This window comes from Lissotriton helveticus, chromosome 12 (assembly GCF_964261635.1).
Source record: "Lissotriton helveticus chromosome 12, aLisHel1.1, whole genome shotgun sequence".
NCBI classification, from domain to species: Eukaryota; Metazoa; Chordata; class Amphibia; order Caudata; family Salamandridae; genus Lissotriton; species Lissotriton helveticus.
The window spans coordinates 5,191,375-5,216,942 of record NC_136073.1 but is presented as its reverse complement, the minus strand read 5'-3'; positions in this window follow the sequence as shown (position 1 = coordinate 5,216,942).

The window sequence follows — 25,568 nt, the reverse complement described above, 5'->3', positions numbered from 1 at the left end:
TAATAGCTCCTGGTAAAACACCGTAACCAGACGGTTACCTGGCAGAATACTACTCAGCATTTCGAGAGACCTTGGCTCCGCATCTCCAGACCCTGTATGAGGAAGCAATAGAACAAGGAGGTTTTGCGTCAGGCATTGATATGGCCATGATCGTAGTCATATCCAAAGCAAATCCACCATTTACTTCCTGTACGGACTACAGACCGATCTCCCTTATTAACTCCGAAGTTAAACTCTACACCACAATTCTTGCTACCCGCCACAAACAGGTGCTAGTTGCCCTGATACACCTCGACCAATGTGGATTCATGCCCCGCCGTAGAACGAGACATTGCCTCAGGCGGCTACATGTGGCACTAGCCCATCGACATCTCCTGTCGCCGTACCTAGCGTTACTCCTGATGTACTTGGAGAAGGTCCTTGATACGGTGGACTGGCGTTACCTGGCAGGGGTGCTGCTTCAGGCGGGTATCAAACCTGATTTCAGAGGGCTGGTGCGAGTGTTATACTCTAACCCGTTTTCGATTCGGTGGGGGACAAGACAGGGTTGTCCCTTGTCCCCCCAACTCTTCGCTTTAGTGATTGAACCCCTGGCCCGTATCATCAGGTGTGACGCCCAGAGCTAAGGCTGGCACTGGAACGCTTCCCACAGCGATCGCATCACACTGTAGGCGTAGACGGCCTCCTGTTCATGGCGGACCCGGCCCATACCAGCCCCCGGTGTCTCAGGCTTTTAGAACTCTTTGGGGAGACGTCAGGCCTAAGACTTAACCCGGCCAAGTCGATATTGGCCCTCCTCCACTGCTCAAGGGAATGCATTGACTGGCAATCCAACATCCCCATCAGACGCCTCGGCTTCCATTATCTGGGGACCTGGGTAGCGCTCCACCCAGAGTTGACCTGGTCCCTCAATTTGACTCCTTTACTAAAGAAGACCAGGGATGATCTACGAAAGTGACAAAAAAATACAGATAATCCCGGTGGGGAAAATGGCCTTGTATAAAAGGATGATACTCCAGTGCTTCCTGTACATACTGCCGAACCTCCCGCTGCATCTCCAGCGCCAGTGGTTCCGATCCATAGATACACTAATGAAACCGTTTCTCTGGGGGCATTCTAGACCACGAGTGGCGCTGACCTGCTGTCAGATGGCACCGTATGATGGTGGAATAGGCACGACAAATCTTGGGCATACAGCAAACCTATTCAAAATATCAGAAGCTAAGAGAGGACATTTGGGGCACCTGGTTAAATCCCTAGAAATATTTGCACCACATTTGGAAATCATCTCAGCAGTGTAGTATAAAAGGCAAATGGTCTTATACTATTGTAGTTTAAAATTAATAGAGTGTACCGAGCAATCAACTATCTCCAACGTCCTCGGAACCTCAGAAGCAAGGATATTGAAGGATAGAAGCCAACTCCATTTTGTTGCCAACACCTCACTATCATCAATAGCCTACTGACAGAAGTTCTGATATATTGTACTTATCGATGGTTTCTTATCCGATGTATATAGATGTTAGATTAGCTCTGTACCTCCACGAGCCACCAGGTGCTTGCAGCCTGACAAAAAGTAGTCCCTCACTTGTGGATATTTGAAAAAATAATGGTAAAGGAGCCCATAGACGGCTTGTAAACCGGCCAAAGAACAGAAGCCATTCAGATCATGAAACTGCCCAATAGTCTGAACCTCATATCGTACCCAGGCCCTATCTATGGGATCCTGAATCACTGGTGGGAAGACTGGATTATCCCATAGAGGTGTTTATTTATTTAAAAAGTTTATTGAGAATTTATTACAAATTTCCTGCTAAATATGAATGGCATCCTTCACAATCTTAAACCAAACCCTCTTATAGTAATTGGGGTCCCCCAGCCGCTTGAAGAAAAGCCTAAACTCGGGGACCCGCAATGGAATCGCCCTAAACAAATAAAGAAGTTTTGGAAGAATAGTCTTCTTAATGAAATTAAATCATCCAATTAGACTGAGTGGGAGTTTATTCCATGATTTCATATTTGTATTAGTAACTAATAATTAGGCTCATAGTTCAATTTATTTATGTCCCTAGCCTACGAGAATAGTTTAACCCCAAGATATTTGGTAGTCAAGGTTACCCCAGAGATTGGGACATCTGGCTTATAATTCAATAAGGGCTTAGAATTCAATTAGACCTGTGTTTTTAAGATGTTAAATTTGTACCCTGAAAATCTCCCAAAATCGACGGTCTCAATAACAACCTGTCCCAGTGCTATTTCCAGATTTAATGCAAATACCGCATATGCAGTAAGTTTAATTTCTTGCCTTCCAAACATCAGAGGTTGGATACTCTATTCTCATGCAAGGATTGTAAATACGGATCCATATACAGTGCAAACAAGATGGGAGACAGGGGACACGCCTGAATAAATGTATCTCTAATCCCAAAAGTGCCTAGCATATCCCACATGCACTCCCAGGCCACACGGTCAAAAGGACTTCTACGTGTCTAATAAAATCATGCCCATTCTGACGTTGGATTTTAATGCGACATTAAATGCCTCGATTGCTGTGTTAGTGTGACTAGTAGTGTCCCTTCCTGGTACAAACCTGTGCTGCTGTTGGAAAACTAGCCCCGAAAGTACAGAGGCAAGTCGTACAGCGAAAATCTAGGCGAACCACTTGGCGTCCGGGTTTATCAGAGAGATGGGTCGATAAGACCCCCTATCCTCCGGGGGCTAGCCTTTTTTCAGGAATACCATAAGGTTTGTCAGATTCCAAGAATCTGGAACATGTCCCCCCTCATACATATATTGAATCTGCCTTAGAAATTCACTGGCTATTCGGTCTTTAAAAACTTTATAAAACTCCAAGGGAATTGTGTCCTCGCCCAAGGCTTTACCTGAAGGGCGCGCCACCAGGACAGCCTCCATCTTTCTTAAGGAGAACTCGGCCTGTAGCACCCTGGCCTCGTCTTCCCCCAAATGGGGCAGCCTGCGCGACTGAACATACTCAATTAACCCAGATGTATTCAATACTTGGGGCTGATAGTAAAGCTCTTGGTAAAACAAAGCAAACTGCCCATAATAGTTTCAGGGTTCATCTGAACCCTACCATCCAAGCCTTCAATAGAATGAATAATACTTTTAGACTGACTATCAGAAATCTGATTGGCTCGCACGTGACCAGCCCTATCTCCGTATTCATATTGTAGAGTTTTGTTCTTGCTAAACTCATGTGGAACGAAGCCTTTGATTATGTATTTACTTCGATGGTTATTAATTGATGATATACATTTGTTAGTTTTTGTGATCTCCAAGTTCCAGATCATATTTAGCTACATATATAGTATGGAGGTATCTTTTATATGAATTTACTTCTATAAATTGTTTGTATTCAACATTTCTGACTTAAAAAATGTTAAATTAAAAAAAACAGAATATACATCAATGTAAACAATTCTAACAAATTAGTACTTTGAATTTTTACACAAAGTAAAATCAATGTGACAGTAGTTTTACCCCCTAGGGCAGCATGTCCAATTAAAGAGCCTGAAATAACATGTCTCATCTTTCAATTATAATGCATCTCACAGAAATAAAGGCAGTTGCATGAAACAAGATCAACATTCAGGTTTGTTTAATTACTGACTGCAATACATTGTGTGTATTTTGAAGAACACAGGCAACTTGTTGACGTTTCCCAACTCAATTTTAATGTTTTTAAATGTTAAATTTTTATCTTGACTGGAATTTCAAATATTGTTCATTTCATTACTGTCACCATATAGGACTTTAACATATTTTAGATATGTTTGGTGCAAGCTCAGACCTATTAATGGTCAACGTAACATGAATTTTAAATTAAAAAAACTGAATATACATCATTGTAAACAATTCTGCCAAATTAGAATTTTTAATATTTACACAAAGTAAAATCAATGTGACAGTGGTTTTACCCCCTAGGGCAGCATGTCCAATTAGAGAGCTTGAAATAACATATCTCATCTTTCAATTATAATGCATTTCACAGGAATAAAGACAGTGACATCAAACAACATCAACATTCAGGTTTGTTTAATTACTGACTGCAATACATTGTGTGTATTTTGAAGAACACAGGCAACTTGTTGACGTTTCTCAACTCAATTTTAATGTTTTTGAATATTAAATGTTTATCTTGACTGGAATTTCAAATATTGTTCATTTCATTACTGTCACCATATAGGACTTTAACATAATTTAGATATGTTTGGTGCAAGCTCAGACCTATTAATGGTCAACGTAACATGAATTTTAAATTAAAAAAACTGAATATACATCATTGTAAACAATTCTGCCAAATTAGAATTTTTAATATTTACACAAAGTAAAATCAATGTGACAGTAGTTTTACCCCCTAGGGCAGCATGTCCAATTAGAGAGCTTGAAATAACATATCTCATCTTTCAATTATAATGCATTTCACAGGAATAAAGACAGTTACATCAAACAACATCAACATTCAGGTTTGTTTAATTACTGACTGCAATACTGTAGTGTAGCTCCTATCATCCCAATAGGCTCTGCGCATTGGAATAATACCTTCAATAGTATAGGCCTAGACCAGACGTTAACTAGGTCTACTACTGTCGATATTAGACTTAAAGTTTTGGGTTTGCCAGCTTAGCTCAGAGTTCACTAGAAACTTTCTCGAATGTTCAGGAAGGAATTAACTTCCCTGATTAGACAAGAAGGGATTTAGTTTCTGACAACCATAGAACATGACAACTTTGCTCTCCCCTAATCAAGAGTATATCTCGAGAGTCGTGTGAACAAAAGGCAATTTATTTTACTCAGTCAGTACGTGCATTCTTAGTCTCATCAGATTGTAGAGAAAAGGAAGAGACGGGCGTGTTCAATAAAAGGTGTTATTTATTGATCAGTCTCTTTTCTCATACAAGAGAAATGGATCGATATTATTGCAATACTTATGGTTAAGTAAAGTGCATACATTAAAAGCAGAAGTATAAAATAATATTGTAAAAACATTGATATGGTTTCTAAGCCATATGAAGGTTTAAAATGATTAAAATAGATATATACACATATACATTTGACTAAACGTACTCAACTGGTGTTTCTAAATACGCCTACCCCGTGTACCTGACCTAAGCCTAATGCGTGGGCGGGAATAGAAAGTTACAGTTTAAGTTAAGTTTGTTTTGCCAAGTGACTGACTAAAGAATTCTCTGTGAGGGGTTATTCAGTTCTGTACCTGGAAGTTAGGATGAATGAGGGATGGTATCTCTCTCTCTGGTCTCGATATTCCAGGCTGCCTGCGAGGGCTACCCGGAAGCGCCGGTGCTGGATCTCTCGGCAGGAGAAAGCAGCGCGTCTCGTTCTCAGCGCGTCAGGAAGGCGGGGCTGCGCCAGCGGGGTCTGCTCTGCTCTGGGCTTCGGCAAGTATGGCTGCTCCGTCTCGTCACCACCGCGTGTGTTTGCATAGGGCAATATCGGTAATATTTATACCTTTAAGGTGCCGAGATTGACGTAAGGATGGACATAGATACGTCAATAAGGATGTCATACGACCAGGTCGTTAGCACATTCTTTTGCTGAAGTTCTCGGTGAAATCAAAACAATGGCCGCAGGGTTTTTCCCAGGTCTGTCATAGGTTTGATTTGTTTAGAGAACTCTGTATGCCTTATCAGGGGCTGGAGGAATATCGCTTGTCTAATTAGATCGCAAGCGTTATGACCTAATCAGATAACACGTTACTGTGCCGTAGTGTGGCTTCGTCAGATAACGGTATCTGCATCATGGGGGTTTGCTGCCTCATGGGCTGACTGCTAGTTAACTTGTTGGTTTGTTAACCAGAATAGGGTCAGGAATAGGGGGATCGATTCAGAACCTATAGGAATACATCACACCCACTCCACGCTAACTATGGACATATTTACTAATCTAGGCATAGTAAACATAGTACAACATACTATAGAGTATCGTGTATACCTTATCACCCCAAAATACATAAATGCATTTTGAAATTTTTCAAATATACGGAAAAAAAATGCAGTCATAAGCAATATATGCACTCAAGCTGTAGAATAATGCTAAAGTAATCACGCATTTTCATACATTATTGCTATTTGGTATATGAGAATTTACACATGAAATGGCTCTTAATACAGAAAAAAGGTCCGAGACCATTCCATCACAGAATAAAATATTTATGAACATACCAGCGGGCAGCTAATGTCTATAAGCTATCTAAAAATAGAAATCTTAGTTCTTTAAGAATAGTTTCTTACTTTAAGCAGAAGATAAGTGTCCCGAAAAAATATGCAAAAATATTTTGGGGCTGCTGAAAAAAATCGCTGTCCGTGAACTGGAGGGAAAATTGTTCATGGTATTTTGCTATTCTAGTTGAAGGCCAAATTCAGGGAACGCCGTGTGCGAGCTTGCTCAAAAGTCTCTATTTCTGCTCTGGTGAGAACATCATATCATTTAGGCTTTCGAAAAAGTTGTCAACAGCTTCCTGGGAATGTTCCACTAACTCGGAAATAGGTGTAACCATGCATTCGTGCGCATGATTGTCTCCATTGACGTTCTGATTTGGATTGCTGACAGAAGGTCGTACCTGATCGATGCTGCTTTCATCTTGAACTTCACTACCCCTTAATCGTAGTGGTGAAGCTTCCACGAATGCCGTCATCAGGATTGGTAGCCTTTGAGGGCAGCACAAAGCGTGAGCCTTGATTGGACTCAACAATGTTTCTGCATCCATTGGCGCATCCGATTGTAGCGTCAGACAGGTGTCTAACACGCATTCTTCTCCGCATAGCAGGCACCTTAATACAGGTAAAACACATCGTTGCCACATTGGTCGAAATGATAGAAACCAAGTCATGTTCAGGTCTCTAAGCCGGGATAGTCCCAGGATTTTTGATATCCGGTCCCGGCATCCAATGGCTAGGATTGTTTCTTCCCTTGTCGCAGGTGTTTTGTCTGTGACATGGTTTGCCATAACGAAAAATAAGGACTAGGAATAGGATTCCTGCAATCAGTCCTAAAATGAGGGGAAGTCCGCCAAAAATCGAATGGACGAAATCTGGAAAAATACCCAGTATGGCTTTGAATGGTGTTAATGCCATCGAAAATACTGTCTTAAATACCTTTGAGACCCCATTGGTATCAGAAATATTTAAGATTTCGTTCAGGATTTCCGCGAAATGTATGGGGGAATTAGTTGATAACAAAGAATGTATCTCTGCAGTCGTCCTTGCGACTTGGAGATCATACGTTTCTTTTGATGACGTGAGCCTGGTAGGCGTCTGAAGAAGCACTGTTTTCATTCTGCTTAAAGTATCTATTCGAATAGAAGTAATTTTCAAGTTGGGCCATGCCCTTGCCTCCCTGTCTGGAAAGGTGCTGGGGAACAATGAGTGTCCACAGCACTTGACCTTCGCAGTCGTAGTTACGAGATAAGGAGTCCCGGGCATAAGACTACAACATCTGCGATCTACAATTAGAATGTAACTCCCATTATAGAGTCTTTGAAAGAATGGTTCTATCTCTGTTGCAGGTGCGCCTAGCTGGTGACATGAAAGGTTATTTGAGTTCCCTTCACAGGCTCCATGCAAACTAATTCCGTTACACAGAAGTGTGCCGCTTAGTGACATCGCACAATTATTGCCACTAAGAAACACTTTCTGTCCTTTATTACTGACACATGCATGTGAATAGGGCAGGTTCCATGTTGTTTTAATGTACCCCTTTCCCAATTTCTCGTACATGCCAGCCTGTATATATTTTTGGCAGTATTGAAACCTGAAGGTTGAAATTGGAATATTAATTATCCCATGTATTATCCATTCACTGACAGGTCGTTCTGACATTGTCACTGGTATCTTTCGAGTTTCTCAATGCTCAGGATTGTATAATCAGCACCCTTTTGTGCCATACTGATTTGTCTATCAGTAAGGTTAAAGATATGGAATAGTGACGTTGTGTTGATTAAACGCCAAGGCACATAGCCTGAACGCAGATTTTGTAACGTCCAGCCAAGCTGTACAATAGAACGCAATTGAGACTGACCGCGTTGTAACAACAGTAAGTCCTGCGATAATATGTCGATTGCTGAAGACACAATGCTGTCCAAAGAAAAAATTCTGGAGGACAGAGTCATTAACCCATTGTCCACTACAGAAAGTGATTTTTCCAAATTAATACGGTCAATTTCCCGTATTCTCTCTGCTGTTTCAATTTGATTAACCTTCCAGGCCTCGTTGTATGCTGCATATACAGAGGCTGCTATGAAACGTTTTTGACGCTGTTTGCGCGGTCCCATAATGAAATCACGCAAGTCAGCACCATCAGTAAGTAAAGATAGGTGTTGCTTAATTTCTGCCAGTGTGGAAGTTTGTAGCCATTGAAGGCATAATTTGCCCACACTGTAGGTTGTTATTATCCCTGGGTGTTGTCTTTGGGGATATCTAGGGTCTGGCCTGGTCAGTTTGAACCCCTGTGTTTTGTTCAGGAATCTGTCTTGACAGTTATTAGTATCTGTGGGCCAGATCAACCACTGTTTCCAATCAGGATGTGTTCTGTTTTGGTTTAATACATAGTTTACGTCTATCTCCTCATCTGTAGAGCTATTGCTGTTCATTGTCGGTTTAGGAATAGACGGTTTATTTAAGTCTTTGATTTTGGCTAAGCCAAGACAGGTAGTTTGTTGAACAGTGTCATTTAAAAATATAATTTGTTCTGGGATCATGCAGGCTCTAAACAAAGATTCTATACCCTGTACTTGCCATTCTTTTGTACCCCAAACACTTTTCAATTCAACATTTTTGTCCCAATAATCAAAACCAAAAGTATTCATTTGTTCAAAGAATGAGTCTGAATATATAAATTTTGTGTTTGTTATCATGGTCTTTGTCCCTGTCTTATTTGACAATTTGAAATAAAATGTTTCAGCATTACTTGTGTTAAAACCTGAAAAGTATGAATATTTGTCATAGACGGTTCTTGAGCTTCCTTTTGGAGGTGTTGCACAATGTTCCCATTGATTATAATTTAAAACATTTCTAGGTTGTGCAGATCTATGTAAAAAATGGTTACCATAGTGGTTATAGCAATACATACTATCATAATTTGTAGAACCCTGCAAATAATCATGTTTGGTAAATTTAGCAGACATTTCTAAGTCAGACATCATATTATTTATACTTTCGAAGTCCCAATCATCAGCAAATGAGCTTGGTTTTACAAAGTCACTCAATGAGATCTTAATTTGGTGTGGATATTTCAGGATTTCAACCGGACCATATATTTCGTAGTCAGTGTTGTCCCATGCTACCCCACCCGGTATAGGATTGACTGTGAAGTTGACTGAAGAAAGTTCTCTTTTCTCGACGTGTGAAGATGTGTGTGGTTTGAGGATCAAGTTGATTTTCTGACTTGCTGTGTCCATTTTAGCATATTTTCCCTCAATGAAGCGTCCCAAAGTTAGTACCATGATGAGCCAAAGTATGAGGATAAATGCACCAAAACCCACCCAAAATTCAATCCATGGAGAAATCAGATATGTTTCTTTCAGTTGTTTCAAAAGTTCTTTAGCTTTATTTTTAAAGGTTTTTGATGATGGCTGTGTCTTTGATTCACTGAAGGCTTCAGAGGAATCATCGAAGTTTATGAAGTAGCCGGATGCAGTTCTGTCAATTGTTCCAATTGTTTCAGGATTACTGTTTCTTGAATTTTCACTTGGTACTTCATTGTAGATTGGTGTGTCTCTGCTAAATGTTTTTATTTGGGTTTTCAGAGGTCTAAGTTCCATTGCATTGTTGCATAGTCCTTGTTGTTCTTCTGTAGGCGTTTCGAATGTGATTAGCCTCTTAGTTAGGACCTCTGTACTGGTAGCAAACCTTGGTGTTCTGCTACTTATTGGGAGTCCACTTGGCCTACTATTTGTTATCGGCCACATGATTGTGGTTTTACCAGGTCGATGGATACAACTCGGTTCTCCTTTTTACCAGCAAGCGGCGGTAGTACAACTGATCTTGTCCCGTTGACAGACAAGACAGGAACTGCTTTTCTGTAAGAAGGCCCAAATTCCTTCTTTACCGCGATTTTTTCTCTGACTAGATCCCCGACTTTTGGAATCCAGACAGGTCTTGCTGGGACAGGTGGTGGTTCTTCAGTGGTTGTTGGCTGCTGTTTCAACTTTATGTTGCTCAGGTCTTTTCTTGTTTTGTTTAAGTCCTGCAAAATAGCCAAACGGTCTTTGATATCAAAGCTTTTTTCTTTCACCACTGAAGTCTGACTATCAAGGTCAGAGATCAACATCCTAGTTCCAAATAATAATTCGTACGGACTGAATCCCTTCAGAGAATTTCTTGGCAAGTTATTTAGACTACGTTGGACACTTATTAGATGTTTGACCCACCCAGCTCCCGAACCTAATACCTTCGCCGTTATAGATTGCTTTATGTCACGGTTTTTTCTTTCAACAATTCCGTTCCCCTCAGGGTGAAATGGACAAGAGTACCGCAATGTCACGCCCATGCTGACCATGGCCTCCTTATAAGCTCTAGAGCTAAAAGCAGGACCTTGGTCCGAATGCAGCATGCCAATTGCGTATGTGCCGATAAAGACTCGCAAATCTTTTATAACAGTTCTGGCGTCAGCCGTTCGCTGGGGCCACATCCATATGAATCTCGTGCATGAATCCACTGCGACCAAGATATATTTATAGTTACCATCCCTTTGTAAGGGACCACAGTGGTCTAGATAAACACAGGCTAATGGTTTATCCGAGATTAGAAGGGGTGTCTGAGCTGGACGTCTCACCGTTGATACTTTCATTCTTTGACATATTTCACATTCTAGAACATAGTTCCTTGTTTGTCTTCTCATTTGTGGCCACCAGTATCTCTGTTTTAATAACGATACTGTGGCTGAGACGCCAGCATGTATAGAAGCAAGCCCTTCGTGTGCCGCTATTATTAGTCCTAACCTATGTTCCATGTTTGGAATTGCCCTATCCCCCACTCCAGGGATTCGAGCAAAAGGAACATTGTTTGCATCAGTTATGTATGAGTATTTTACTGGAAAGCCTTTCGGGAGTGTTTCTATCGAATCCTTTTCTGAGGGGCTGACAGCTTGTAATATTTCGCTGTCTATTTTTGTTTTTGACCGGGTGATGGCAGCTACGGAAGCCGTTTGCACAGCTGCCTTCGCGGCCTCATCAGCCAATGAATTCCCTGCAACGTGAACGCCATAACGTTGATGACTCAGTGTATGTATCACGTGAGTCTTTGGTAGTTCTTTTTGTAAAAGAACTACTTGTTCCCAGAGCATCTTATGCTTGATTGTGCCACCCTTCGCATCCTTGAAACCATTCTGAAGCCAGATCTGCAAGTATTCATTGTAAGACTGAACGCAATAATACGAATCGCACACTATGAGTGTGGGGAATTCTCGATCGGTATTTTCAAGCGCCATCTTGAACGCCAGTAGTTCAGCTCGCTGAGCTGTACAATCTCCTAAAGATTGTGTTTTAGTGATAGCTGGTTTAAATTTCCCTTCGTGCCAGTGACCTTTAACGATCGCGCACGCAGCACTGTAGGCTTGTTTACCCCCTACTGCGGGTTGTGCTGATCCGTCTGTATATATTATACAGCCGTAATGTTCTAGAGGCAGAATTTCGGTCGGCGGAGGACATTCAAATTCATATTGGAGAAATTCTTGTGTTTTTAAGTTAGGATCAAATTCGTATGCCACGTCTGTTGCAGCAAGAGAATTAGCCCATTGTATCCATCTTGGATGGAGCGCTTTAGCATTTGGAATGCTCGCTTTTGTTACAGCCTCTAGGGCTGGTATCGGTGTCACGATTATTATTCGTTTACCTTGTGCCAGGGCTCGTTCTTTTGCTATAGCTGTCTGTGTTGCAGTTAGAATTTTTTCCGTTGGGCTGAATTTCATTTCAGCTTTAGTGTACAAGTGTGATTTGAATGCAATTGGTACCTTTTCTCCCTCATTAGAGGTCAGGTATGTGAATCCGCATCTTCCTGGGATGACTCGAATCACAAGATTGCGTGTGTTATCACGTGTTTCTAATTTTGTTTTAATTAACATGTCTGTTTGTAGGGATCTCAAAATTTCTGTGTGTATTTGAGTCCAATTTGTTCTTTTAAAATCTGGTTTTATCAGATCATAAAGGACTTTGACCCTTTCTGCGTAATTTGCAATGTATGTTCTTCCGAAATTTAGGAAGCCTAGACTTGACTGTAGGTTTTTTAGTGTTCTAGGTGCTTGGAGTACGGCACATTTCTCTAGGAAATTGTCAGCCAGGCTTTTGCCTTCACTTGATAATTCATATCCTAAGAACAGGACTTTCAGATGGGCAATTCTAGATTTCTTAAAGTTGAATTTGTAACCCTCTGCTGCGAACCCAAGTATTATGGTGTTCACTCTCTTCAAGTGAGTATCCAAGTCATCATCTGTTAAGTAAATGTCGTCGACATAAGATAATGCTTCATCATCATATATTTGTAGTAATTCTGTTACTCTCGCTGAGAATACTCCCGGGCTGTTCTTGTACCCCTGGGCTAACCGACAGAATTGTTTTTGAGTGCCATTTATTGAGAACGCAGACAAATATCTGCTCTCTGGTGCTATGTTTTGACAAAAGAATCCATTAGAGATGTCTAATGTTGTTTTGTATTTTTTGCGCACTATGTTATTCATTAGTGCAGCACTATGCGAGTTTTGCACTGCAAAAGTTTTGCAACATGAGTTAAGGTGTCGGTAATCCAAAACTAGACGATATGAATTGTCTGGTTTGGAGACCGGAAACAAAGGGTTGTTCATTTGTGAGGTGCAAGTTTCAATCACCCCCTGGTATTCTAGCTGATCTAGTATTTCTTTTACCTGTTTTTTAGCTTCTTGCTTAATTGGGTACTGCCTTTGTGCAGTAGGTTGTGATTTTAACTGGATTTTGTGAGGAGGAGAGTCCTCATCCCATCCTACGTGATTTTTATATAAAGCAGGAGCTAGAGCTACTGCCCACTTTCTAGCAAGTGTGTATTTTTTATGAATTGGGATATGATTTGAGAAGGAAGGCATAATTATTTCTTCGCCATGAGGGCAATCCCTGACAAACTCTGGTGGCCAGTCTTTTTCAGCTAGAAGGATGTCATAGCCCTTGGAGAGATTATCCCAGAATAGTCCCCTTATTTTTCTAGTCTTATCCCCCTCTATACGCAATGTTATTTCATATATTTTGTGAGGTTTGCTAACTCTGGTGTCTGCAGTTTCCACTTGAAGATATTCATTCGTGTCCACTGTCTCCAGATGAGTCATAAGGACTTTGCGAGCTATGCTCACTTCTGCTGCGCTGTCTAGCATCGTCTGAGCCCATTCTCCGTTTTTCAGTTGTGTCCTCAGTATTCTCGGCATTGTTAACTACCTTGATACTGGCTACCTTCTTTTTTGGAAATTGTAATTTCTTTTTTAGATGAGCAGGTTCCTTGTCTTTGGACTTGGCGTGCTCTTCTCTTTGTTCTGATCGTCCTCTTCTTTCCGATTTCTGCGAGGAAGTCTGAAAAGATTGAGAGGGACGTGTATCAATGTCTTGATATCTATCAGGCTTCTTTATATTATCCCTATTTCTAAGGTTATATCTTTTCCCAGAGGGGTCACTTTGGGGTGACCTGTGTCTTTGGTTCGGAGATTTTTCTCTCCGCCGAGGAGACCTTCCTCTGGACTGGAATTTCTTTTCTTTAGGATTGGATTGTTTGTTTCCATCCCAGTTCTTTTTTGGTGATGTTGAATTATTATTAAAAAAGATTTTTTCAGGACTTTCAATCAGTTGTGGTTTTACTGGTATTCCACCTAAACTATCTCTACCTAGTTCCTCATAGGATTTTTCTATGATTCTGGCAATTTCAGCTGGTTGGTCTGCTATATCTGTCTCTTTTAACCACTTGGATGCTAAGCCATGCCCAACACTCCCATGTAATTTCCATTGAAACCAATGGAAACTCCATGATGAGCTGGGCTCGTCATGAGCGTCGAAGGGGTTAACCTCTGGCGGATCGCCACGTTTGCTGCTTCTCCCTTGATGTTGGCTAATAATATAGCCGAGACCTGCTTGAAGTCTTTTAGTAATTTCATACCAAGAGTTAAAGCGGGTTCTGGACCGTATTCGTCCTGAATTTGTTTTAGCACATCTGGTATTACCGAAATGGATGGAACACCGTGCGTTTTTGTGTAGATGGAAGCAAAGACTGTACCCCAAGTGTCACAGTCCTCTATGTGTGGTGCGATTCCCATTGGAAGACAGATAGTCAGAATCCTGTGTTTTTCTAACGGGGTGGTGTCTGGAAACACCGCCTCTATTTGGGTGATTTTTGTGCCAACCAGAATAGTATTTGTTCCCGTTTAGCCGGTACTTTACCTAGGCAGGACTGTATGTTCTGTGGTGTAATTTTATTTGTGTTCCCCTGGTGAGGGGTCAGCTGTGGAATTTTAATTGCTGGTTGAATTGTTGAAGTCCGCATCACATACTGGACTAATTGTCTATGTATTTTTATTAATTGTTTTAGCTGTGTTAAAAGCTCTGCTGCAGACATCCCGTCGATGTCTGGATGTGGTGTGTATCCGGCTAGGACCGGCCACGTTGCTCCTGGTCTACCTAAAGGACCGAGCCTGGTGATGTGATTGTTATGTTTTAGGGCGCCATCAAATAAGAGCAGGTGCTCTTGAAATTTGAGTGGTACTTCCACCTCCTCGAAAGGAGTGTACATTTCAGGAGGTTCCTCTATTTTGTAATAGTGGAAGTACTTTGTTACAGGATTTGCTGGAAAATGTATCCATGAATAGTATACCTCTGTCTGCCGATATTCGTGTGCCTCAATTACGAATATGACTGTGCCACCTCTAGGTGTCAGTCCATTTTCTATAAGTTTTATGGTTATAGATTTCCTTTTGATGACCGGGATGAGTATTATATCCGGGTCTGCTTCCTGCATAGTAGCATCAGCTTCTGCGAGTGCAGTTGCTAATCTAACTGCCTCTCTTTCATCACCGCTGTCTACCATTTTTCCGACAGGAAGGTTATTCTGTTTGTTTGCAGATCAGGTTTCTTATGGAAACAAAGATTAGATGCACAATATTTTGGAACAGTGTATCCTTCAACGTTGACTAAACCAAGAACCATACATAGGAGTTCCCTCCTGCGAGGTTTTGGAGGATATTACCTTTCACCCACTCCAGACGTCTTTGGAGTATTGTGGGGCAAAGGGGTCCGAGTGAGAAAGCACGACTGAGTTACTCTAAATGTCTTACGTTAGTTTTATCGCCCTTTCCAAACACGTTGGGCGCCATGTAGTGTAGCTCCTATCATCCCAATAGGCTCTGCGCATTGGAATAATACCTTCAATAGTATAGGCCTAGACCAGACGTTAACTAGGTCTACTACTGTCGATATTAGACTTAAAGTTTTGGGTTTGCCAGCTTAGCTCAGAGTTCACTAGAAACTTTCTCGAATGTTCAGGAAGGAATTAACTTCCCTGATTAGACAAGAAGGGATTTAGTTTCTGACAACCATAGAACATGACAACTTTGCTCTCAACTAATCAAGAGTATATCTCGAGAGTCGTGTGAACAAAAGGCAATTTATTTTACTCAGTCAGTACGTGCATTCTTAGTCTCATCAGATTGTAGAGAAAAAGAAGAGACGGGCGTGTTCAATAAAAGGTGTTATTTATTGATCAGTCTCTTTTCTCATACAAGAGAAATGGATCGATATTATTGCAATACTTATGGTTAAGTAAAGTGCATACATTAAAAGCAGAAGTATAAAATAATACTGTAAAAACATTGATATGGTTTCTAAGCCATATGAAGGTTTAAAATGATTAAAATAGATATATACACATATACATTTGACTAAACGTACTCAACTGGTGTTTCTAAATACGCCTACCCCGTGTACCTGACCTAAGCCTAATGCGTGGGCGGGAATAGAAAGTTACAGTTTAAGTTAAGTTTGTTTTGCCAAGTGACTGACTAAAGAATTCTCTGTGAGGGGTTATTCAGTTCTGTACGTGGAAGTTAGGATGAATGAGGGATGGTATCTCTCTCTCTGGTCTCGATATTCCAGGCTGCCTGCGAGGGCTACCCGGAAGCGCCGGTGCTGGATCTCTCGGCAGGAGAAAGCAGCGCGTCTCGTTCTCAGCGCGTCAAGAAGGCGGGGCTGCGCCAGCGGGGTCTGCTCTGCTCTGGGCTTCGGCAAGTATGGCTGCTCCGTCTCGTCACCACCGCGTGTGTTTGCATAGGGCAATATCGGTAATATTTATACCTTTAAGGTGCCGAGATTGACGTAAGGATGGACATAGATACGTCAATAAGGATGTCATACGACCAGGTCGTTAGCACATTCTTTTGCTGAAGTTCTCGGTGAAATCAAAACAATGGCCGCAGGGTTTTTCCCAGGTCTGTCATAGGTTTGATTTGTTTAGAGAACTCCGTATGCCTTATCAGGGGCTGGAGGAATATCGCTTGTCTAATTAGATCGCAAGCGTTATGACCTAATCAGATAACACGTTCCTGTGCCGTAGTGTGGCTTCGTCAGATAACGGTATCTGCATCATGGGGGTTTGCTGCCTCATGGGCTGACTGCTAGTTAACTTGTTGGTTTGTTAACCAGAATAGGGTCAGGAATAGGGGGATCGATTCAGAACCTATAGGAATACATCACAATACATTGTGTGTATTTTGAAGAACACAGGCAACTTGTTGACGTTTCTCAACTCAATTTTAATGTTTTTGAATGTTAAATGTTTATCTTGACTGGATTTTCAAATATTGCTCATTTCATTACTGTCACCATATAGGACTATAACATATTTTAGATATGATGGGGCTCGGTGGTGCGGGAATGGAAGGATGGGGAGATTGAACGCTAAATGCACGTCAGCGGAAGCAGCTTCTACCTGCTCCTATCCAGTTTCCCTCTCCTCAACAATTGTGGAGATCCTTGTAGCATAGTTTGGTTTAGTTCATGCATACAAGGACCACATAGAAATCCTGGCCAAGAAGTGATAGATACACACACTAGCAACTGGTGCCATTCGGTGAAACTGGGACAAGTTTTTGACACTTTATGAAAAATTGTGTTAAACTACTTTGGGAGTGGATTCAGCGGGAGGTTAGCAGAAAACATGGGTTTTGGGGGATTCTGTTTTTTATGGAGAGAGAACTTCTCTTCCAACCAAAGCCATTGCTGTAAAGGTCGCAAAGTTAATAAACTATTTTAATGTGGGAGTTAGAGGCAATATTGTATGGTCCAATACTAGGTGTCTTATTTACAGCTCGCTTCCTAAATTCTTTTTTCTATTCTCTCTTGGTCAGGGATAGGAAATTGTGAGAAAAACATGCAACTTTTTCACCTTTATTGTCTCATAGACATAGGTTAAAAACGGCCTCCACATCACCCCTTACAGCCGTCCCTGTCCTCCAAATTGTATTTAAACATTTTGCAATATGTTAAAAACTGACTCCACTTTACCCGGTACACCTCCCTTCAAAAGCCACAGGAAGAATAACAGCTGCACATAGCAGGTGCACTGTATGAGTGGCTGTGGGGCAGGATACCCATAATGCACCTGCTTTATAGTATCTGTTCGCCCATCTAAGATATGAGACCTCCATAATAGTCCCACTTCTAGGAATAAACTTGGAAATTCTTAAAGTGGCAGAAAAACAGTTTATGGTCTCTGCAGATATTGATAACTGCCCCCGGCGCAGTCTCCTTTGTTTGGGCGGAGGGCATGGAAGAGCTCTCACTGGGGGGATCGCTTTCCTGATCAATCTCCAAGTGAAAGACATAGTGACGGCATTCGTGCTTCTTTAGTATTTCAATCGTGTAATATATTGTCCTAACAATCAACGAGAGTGGAGTAACTTGGAGCTAAATCACCCTTCTCTCTCGGGCGGCTTCAAGATATTCCTTTTCTTGCTGCTCTTGTGATGAACAAATTAAAAAAGGGATTTCCAGTGAAGTCGGCCTTTCAGTTGTTTTTAGTCCACCAATGGCTCTTGCTCTGTCCCTGGATATTGCTAAAGCCTTACAGCTTTCTGCGGCCCAAGCCGCAGTGGTCTCAGAATTTGTTGGGTTCCTGGAGAGTTCCATGCCCCCCGAGACTGCTTCACCATGATACCCAGTACTGGACGCCAGTGGGACGCCTGCACTTCAATGTGTCACTAGATCCCAGGTTTGCACCGGATCTCCCACTCTGATACGTGTTGCTAGATCCTCGCCCTTCGATACCGATTAATAGATCCCCAAGCCTAATACTCATCACGAGATCCCAGAATTAACCCCATCCATATGTTGCTGGATTTCACGTTTGCTCACACTCGATATGTCAACAGTCGCTAATTATGTTCATATCTGTCACTAGATCCCAGGTGCGCCCAACCCTGATCTCTCTGCGTAGGTGCAGCTCACCTTCTACTACTGGATATAGCGTATACTCCCACAGGGGCCAGCGCTACGTTAACACCGCTGCGGACAGCGGCCTCCCACTGACACCACAAGACGGAGACAGATTGCAACGGATGGTCTCAAAAACAACCTTGCTGTTAGTAGTCCAGAGGTGACCAATTGACAAATACACATTTAGCCTGAGACTCCCCAATCCTTGGAGCTGAACCCATCCTGATATCGTTTACTAGACTCCACTCTTACCGGAGCCCTAGTGTGCTTCTACGCTGGCATCCTACGGGTTCTCACACCTGCATATGTCACTACATCCAGGACTGCTTCACCAGTCTCTCTGCTGCTTGCCGCACTGTCCAGACACTGACATAAAAGCATCCACAGTGATAGTTCTGGGGGGTCCCGGTGGAACTGTAGTTGGAATGTTGATGGTTGGAATGCTGCAGGTTGAAATGCTGATGATTGGAATGCTGATGGTTGGAATGCTGATGGTTGGAATGCTGCTGGTTGGAATGCTGATGGTTGGAATGCTGTTGTTTGGAATGATGATGGTTGGAATGCTGCAAGCTGGAATAGTTTGGAAAGCTGATAGTATCCTTTGGCAGTGCTCAGTTCCTGTTTGTTGTTCCTGATAGCTCCCAAAAGCTGTGCAATCGTTTGCGGCTTTAGTTCCAGGTTTGGGCTGACAGCTTCAGCAACCATGGAAGATAGTTCCGGAAGCCAGGTCTAACAGTTCCAGGAGGTAGCACTGGACGCTGAGACGTTGGTTGCTGGTGAATTGTTTGTATTAAACATTTCTGACTTAAAAATTTAAAATAAAAAAAACTGAATATACATCAATGTAAACAATTCTGCTTAATTAGAACTTTTAATTTTTACACAAAGTAAAATTAATGTTACAGTAGTATTACCCCTAGGGCAGCATGTCCAATGAGAGAGCTTGAAATAACATGTCTCATCTTTCAATTATAATGCATTTCACAGGAATGGAGACAGTTACATAAACCAACACCAACATTCAGGTTTGTTTTATTCATGACTGCGCTTCAGTGTGTGTATTTTGAAGAACGCAGGCAGCATGTTGACGTATCTCAACTCAATGTTAATGTTTTTAAATGTTTAATTTTTATCTTGACTGGACTTTCACATATTGTGCATCTCATTACTGTCACCATATAAGACTATAAAATATTTTAGATATGTTTGGTGCAAGTTCAGACCTATTAATGGTCAATGTGACATGAATTCCACTACATTGTAAACATTAATCATTCTGTGACAACTTCTGAACTTTGCATGAAACTGTTTACATTCATAACTTGTGGTTATAGAAAGACACGTTCAATATTAATGGACATTTGCTTCAAAGTTTGTGCATGAACAGTCCACATTTCTGTCTCTGTCTCACATCAACCCCCGAAACAAATCCTCCAATGGTTTTTGGTAACTACAAATATAGGGCCTTATTTATGAAGGCCTTGCGCCACCGGTGGTCACTTTTTCCCATGTTAAAAGTGACGCACCGGCGGCGCAAGGCCTTCATAAATAAGGCCCATAGACTTTAAAGGGCTTGGTGGTGATGGAATGGAAGGATGGGGAGATATAACGCTAAAAGCACCTCAGCGGAAGCAGGTTCTACCTGCTCCTATCCAGTTTCCCTCTCCCCCAACAATTGTGGAGATCCTTGTAGCATAGTTTGGTTTAGTTCATGCATACAAGGACCACATAGAAATCCTGGCCAAGAAGTGATAGATACACACACTAGCAACTGGCGACATTCGGCGAAACTGGGGCAAGTTTTTGACACTTTATACAAGGTGGTGTTAAACTGCTTTGGGAGTGGATACCACCGGGAGGTTAGCAGAAAACATGGGTTTTGGGGGATTCTGTTTTTTATGGAGATCGAACTTCTCTTCCAACCAAAGCCATTGCTGTAAAGGTCGCAAAGTTAATAAACTGATTTAATGTGGGAGCTCGAGGCAATATTGTATGGTCGAATACTAGGTGTCTTATTTACAGCTCGCTTCCTAAATTCTTTTTTCTATTCTCTGTTGGTCAGGGACGGGAAATTGTAACACAAACTTACAACTTTTTCACCTTTATTGTCTCATAGACATAGGTTAAAAACGGCCTCCACATCACCCCTTACAGCCGTCCCTGTCCTCCAAATTGTATTTCAACATTGCAGAAAACATGGGTTTTGGGGGATTCTGTTTTTTATGGAGAGAGAACTTCTCTTCCAACCAAAGCCATTGCTGTAAAGGTCGCAAAGTTAATAAACTATTTTAATGTGGGAGCTCGAGGCAATATTGTATGGTCGAATACTAGGTGTCTTATTTACAGCTCGCTTCCTAAATTCTTTTTTCTATTCTCTGTTGGTCAGGTATGGGAAATAGTGACAAAAACTTACAGCTTTTTCACCTTTATTGTCTCATAGACATAGGTTAAAAACGGCCTCCACATCACCCCTTACAGCCGTCCCTGTCCTCCAAATTGTATTTAAACATTTTGCAATATGTTCAAAACTGACTCCACTTTACGCGGTACACCACCCTTCAAAAGCCACAGGAAGAATAACAGCTGCACATAGCAGGTATGAGTGGCTGTGGGGCAGGATACCCATAATGCACTTGCTTTGTGGTGATTGTTTATTCATCTAAGATATGAGATCCCCATAATAGTCACACTTCTAAGAATAAACTTGGAAATTCTTAAAGTGGCCGAAAAACAGTTTAAGGTATCTGCGGATATTGATAACTGCTCCCGGCGAAGTCGCCTTTGTTTGGGCGGAGGGCATGGAAGAGCTCTCACTGGAGGGATCGCTTTACTGATCAATCTCCAAGTGAAAGACATAGTGACGGCATTCATGCTTCTTTAGTATTTTAATCGTGTAGTATATTGCCCTAACAATCAACAAGAGCGAAGTAACTTGGAGCTAAATCACCCTTCTCTCCTGGGGGGCTTCAATATATTCCTTTTCTTGCTGCTCTTGTGATAAACAAATAAAAAAAGGGATTTCCCGTGAAGTCGGCCTTTCAGTTGCTTTAGGTCAACCAATGGCTTTTGCTCTGTCCCTGGATATTGCTAAAGTCTTACAGCTTTCTGCGGTCTAAGCCTGCTGGGGTCTGAGAATGTGTTGGGTTCTTGGAGAGTTCCATGCCCTCCGAGACTGCGTCACCGTGATACCTGGGACTGGACGCCAGTGGGACGCCTGCACTTCAGTGTGTCACTAGATCCCAGGTTTGCACAGGATCTCCCACTCTGATGCCCATTGCTGGATCCTCGCCCTTCGATATCGATCCATAGATCCCCAAGCCTAATACTCATCAAGGGATCCCAGAATTAACCCCTTTCATATGTTACTGGATTCCACGTTTGCTTACACCCCATATGTCAACAGTTGCTAAATATGTTCATATCTGTCACTAGATCCCAGGTGCGCCCAACCCTGATCTCTCTGAGTAGATGCCGCTCACCGTCTACTACTAGATATAGAGTATACTCCCACAGGGGCCAGCGCTACATTAACACCGCTGCGGACAGCGGCCTCCCACTGACACCACAAGACGGAGACAGATTGCAACGGATAGTCTCAAAAACAACCTTGCTGTTAGTAGTCCAGAGGTGACCAATTGGCAAGGATTAGTTACTTACCTGTAATCCTAGTTCTCTTCCAGGGGTATCCTCATCAAAGTCATAAGCACTGAATATTCCCGCCCATGTGCGGGACCCCGGAAACAATATAAAAATATATATGTAAAAAACACATATATCTCGCTCCACATATATGTATGTACATATATTATTTTTCTCACACCAATGCAGCTCCATAACTGAGGCTAAAAACAATGTAAACACATATACATGCACTGCAATTAGCAAGAAAAGCAAAAGAAAAACACATCAGGTCAAATAACCTTTGAACTTTGTGTTTTAATGAGTAGACCACTCATAAATCCTGAAAATTGCTTGTAAATAGACATTGTTAGCCCTCAGGCTGCATTGCAAAACAATAGCATAGAAAATGAAACCATTTTCAACAAAAAAAACTGGCACCGTGCCTTTAAGGCAGCCATGACCCCGGGCTTCCCATCATGCCTCAGGGGTGACAGTTAGGTCAGTTGTTCTTTGCATAACCCTGAAGACAGGGCTCAACCACAAGAGTGACATAGTACCAAAATCTCATTTACCTGGGGAGGCGGGTGGGTTGCTTATGACTTTGATGAGGATACCCCTGGAAGAGAACTAGGATTACAGGTAAGTAACTTATCCTTCTCTTCCAGGGGATCCTCATCAATAGTCATAAGCACTGAATAGAATAGCAAGCCCATCAACCCCCTGCAGGTAAATGAGAAGTACATGACCCAACCAAGCAATAACAGCCAAATAACTCAGCTGTTAAACAGATTCCTCAGGGAGGCCTGGCCCACCTGGGTATCTGCCCTCGTGTCAGAATCTAGACAGTAATGTCTGGTAAATGTATGGACAGACCTCCAGGTCGCCGCTTTACAAATCTCAGACATGGGCACATCCTGCAGGTAAGCTGCCGTGGCAGCTCTACCTCTAGTAGAATGCGCTTTAGGAGTAAACCCCAGAGGTTTCTGCGCCAACTGGTAAGCAAGTTTGATACACGAAACGATCCACCTGGAAATGGAACGTTTCGATGCTGCATGGCCAGTTCTGATCGATCCGTAGTTAATAAACAATTGATCAGAATGTCGAATAGACTTGGACCTGTCCAGATAGAACTTTAAAACCCTTTTCAGGTCCAACGAGTGTAAAGCCCTCTCAGCTGGAGTAGAGGGATTGGGAAAGAAAGTGGGTAAAGAGATAGACTGATTGACATGAAAATCTGACAACACTTTCGGCAGGAAAGAAGGGTGCGTCCTGAGCACCACCCTATTCAAATGAAATACTGTATACGGTTCCTTAGTACATAGGGCCTGAATTTCGCTCACCCTACGGGCTGACGTAATTGCTACCAAAAAAGCCGCTTTCCAGGAAATATGCTGTAAAGTAGCTTTATGAATGGGCTCAAAGGGAGGGCCCATCAACTTTGATAGTACTAGGTTCAGCTCCCAGGGAGGAGAAGGAGGCCGTACAGGAGGATACACCTTTTTCAGATCTTGCAGGAAATCTTTTACTGCTGGCAACTGGAAAAAGGAGGTTTGCGAAGGTGATCGCCTATAAGCAGTTATAGCGGCTAGATGCACCTTAATGGAGTTAAACTTCAAACCTGCTTTGGCCAGATACAACAAGTATGGAACAACTGCTTCTTCCTGACTCTTCACCGGATTGTGACCATTCTGCACGCACCACATATAGAACCTCTTCCACTTGCATGCGTAAGAATGTCTCGTGGAAGGACGTCGTGCTTCTCTCAGAATGGACATGCAGTCTTGCGGTAGTCCTAGATGGCCGTACTGAATGACCTCAGGAGCCATGCTGCCAAGTTCAGTGATGGAAGGTTGGGATGGTGAATCCTCCCGTTCATCTTCGATAATAGGTCCGGCCTGCAAGGAAGCCTCTTGTGAGGAGACACTGACAGGTGAAGTAGGTCCGTGTACCACCATTGCCTCGGCCAGTGGGGGGCAATCAGGATCATCGTTGTGCACGAGTGGTTCAGCTTGCTCACCACCTTCGGGATCAGCAGAAGTGGTGGAAAGGCGTACACAAATTCCCCTGACCAGTCGATCAAAAGAGCATTCCCTCTCGTTCCTGGCCGGTAAAACCTTGAGGCGAAGTTTGGGCATTTGCTGTTTACGTCGTCCGCGAAGAGATCTATGGAAGGACGACCCCAAGACTGGAAAACGTCGTCTAGCACTTCGTCGTTGAGAACCCAGTCTTCTCTGTCCTCGAAGTGCCGACTTAGTGCGTCCGCCCTCACATTCTGCTCTCCTGGGAGGTGGACTGCTTGAACAGACAACTTGCGAGCCAGAAGCCAATGCCAGATGCTCTGAGCTTCTAGTGACAGGGTCCTTGAGCGTGTCCCTCCCTGCTTGTTTAAATAGTACATAGTGGTGGTGTTGTCCGTTTGTACTAGAACCACCTTTTCCTGAAGCGAGGGAAGGAACGCTTTGAGAGCCAGGTGGACTGCTCTCAACTTCAGCAAGTTGATGTGGTAGGTGCTTTCCTTGGGAGACCACAGACCCTGCACCTGAAGAGGGCCCATGTGCGCCCCCCAGCCTTGTAATGACGCGTCTGTGATGATCGTTTGTGTGGGAGGAGGCTGATGGAAGAGAATTCCCCCTTGCATGTTCTGCTTCTTCATCCACCACTGAATGGAGGACCGTGCCACCTCCGACAAAGTGATCTGATCGTCCCAGCGATCTGATTGCTGGTCCCATTTGTCCTCCAGATCCTGCTGAAGAGGACGCATCCGAAGTCTGGCGTTCGGTACCAAGATTATGCAGGAAGCCATCGATCCTAAGAGAGAGGCTATCTTTCGCACTTTCTGAGACCTGTTGCGAAGAACTTGCTGGCACTTGAGTGCTATTGAAGACTGTCTCTCCTCCGAAGGAAACACTTTTCCTACCTCGGAGTCTAGCAGAGCTCCTAGGAAGTGAATCTTCTGAGTGGGATGGGAGACCGACTTCTTGTAGTTGACATGCAGGCCTAGATGTTGACAAAGTTCTATGCATGTCTGAAATTGATTCCTCACGCTGTCTGGAGTTGGACCTTTCAACAGCCAATCGTCTAAGTATGGGTATACGAAGACTCCCCTGCGGCGTAGAGCTGCCGCTACCACTGCGACACACTTTGTGAACACTCTGGGGGCCGACTTCAACCCAAACGGGAGGACTTTGAACTGGTAGTGAGAGGTCCCCACCCGAAATCGAAGGAATCTTCTGTGATCTGGTCGTATCGGGACATGAAAATATGCGTCTTGAAGGTCCACCGAACACATCCAATCCCCCTTCCTGAGATGTGGATATATCTGGTGAAGCGCCAACATGCGAAATTTTTCTTTTCGTACATGTAGATTGAGCGTTCTCAAGTCCAGAATGGGCCTGTATTCCTCTTTCTGGCCCTTTTTTCTGACCAGAAAATACCTCGAGTATACTCCTTTCCCCCTTTGAGCCACCGGCACTCTCTCGAT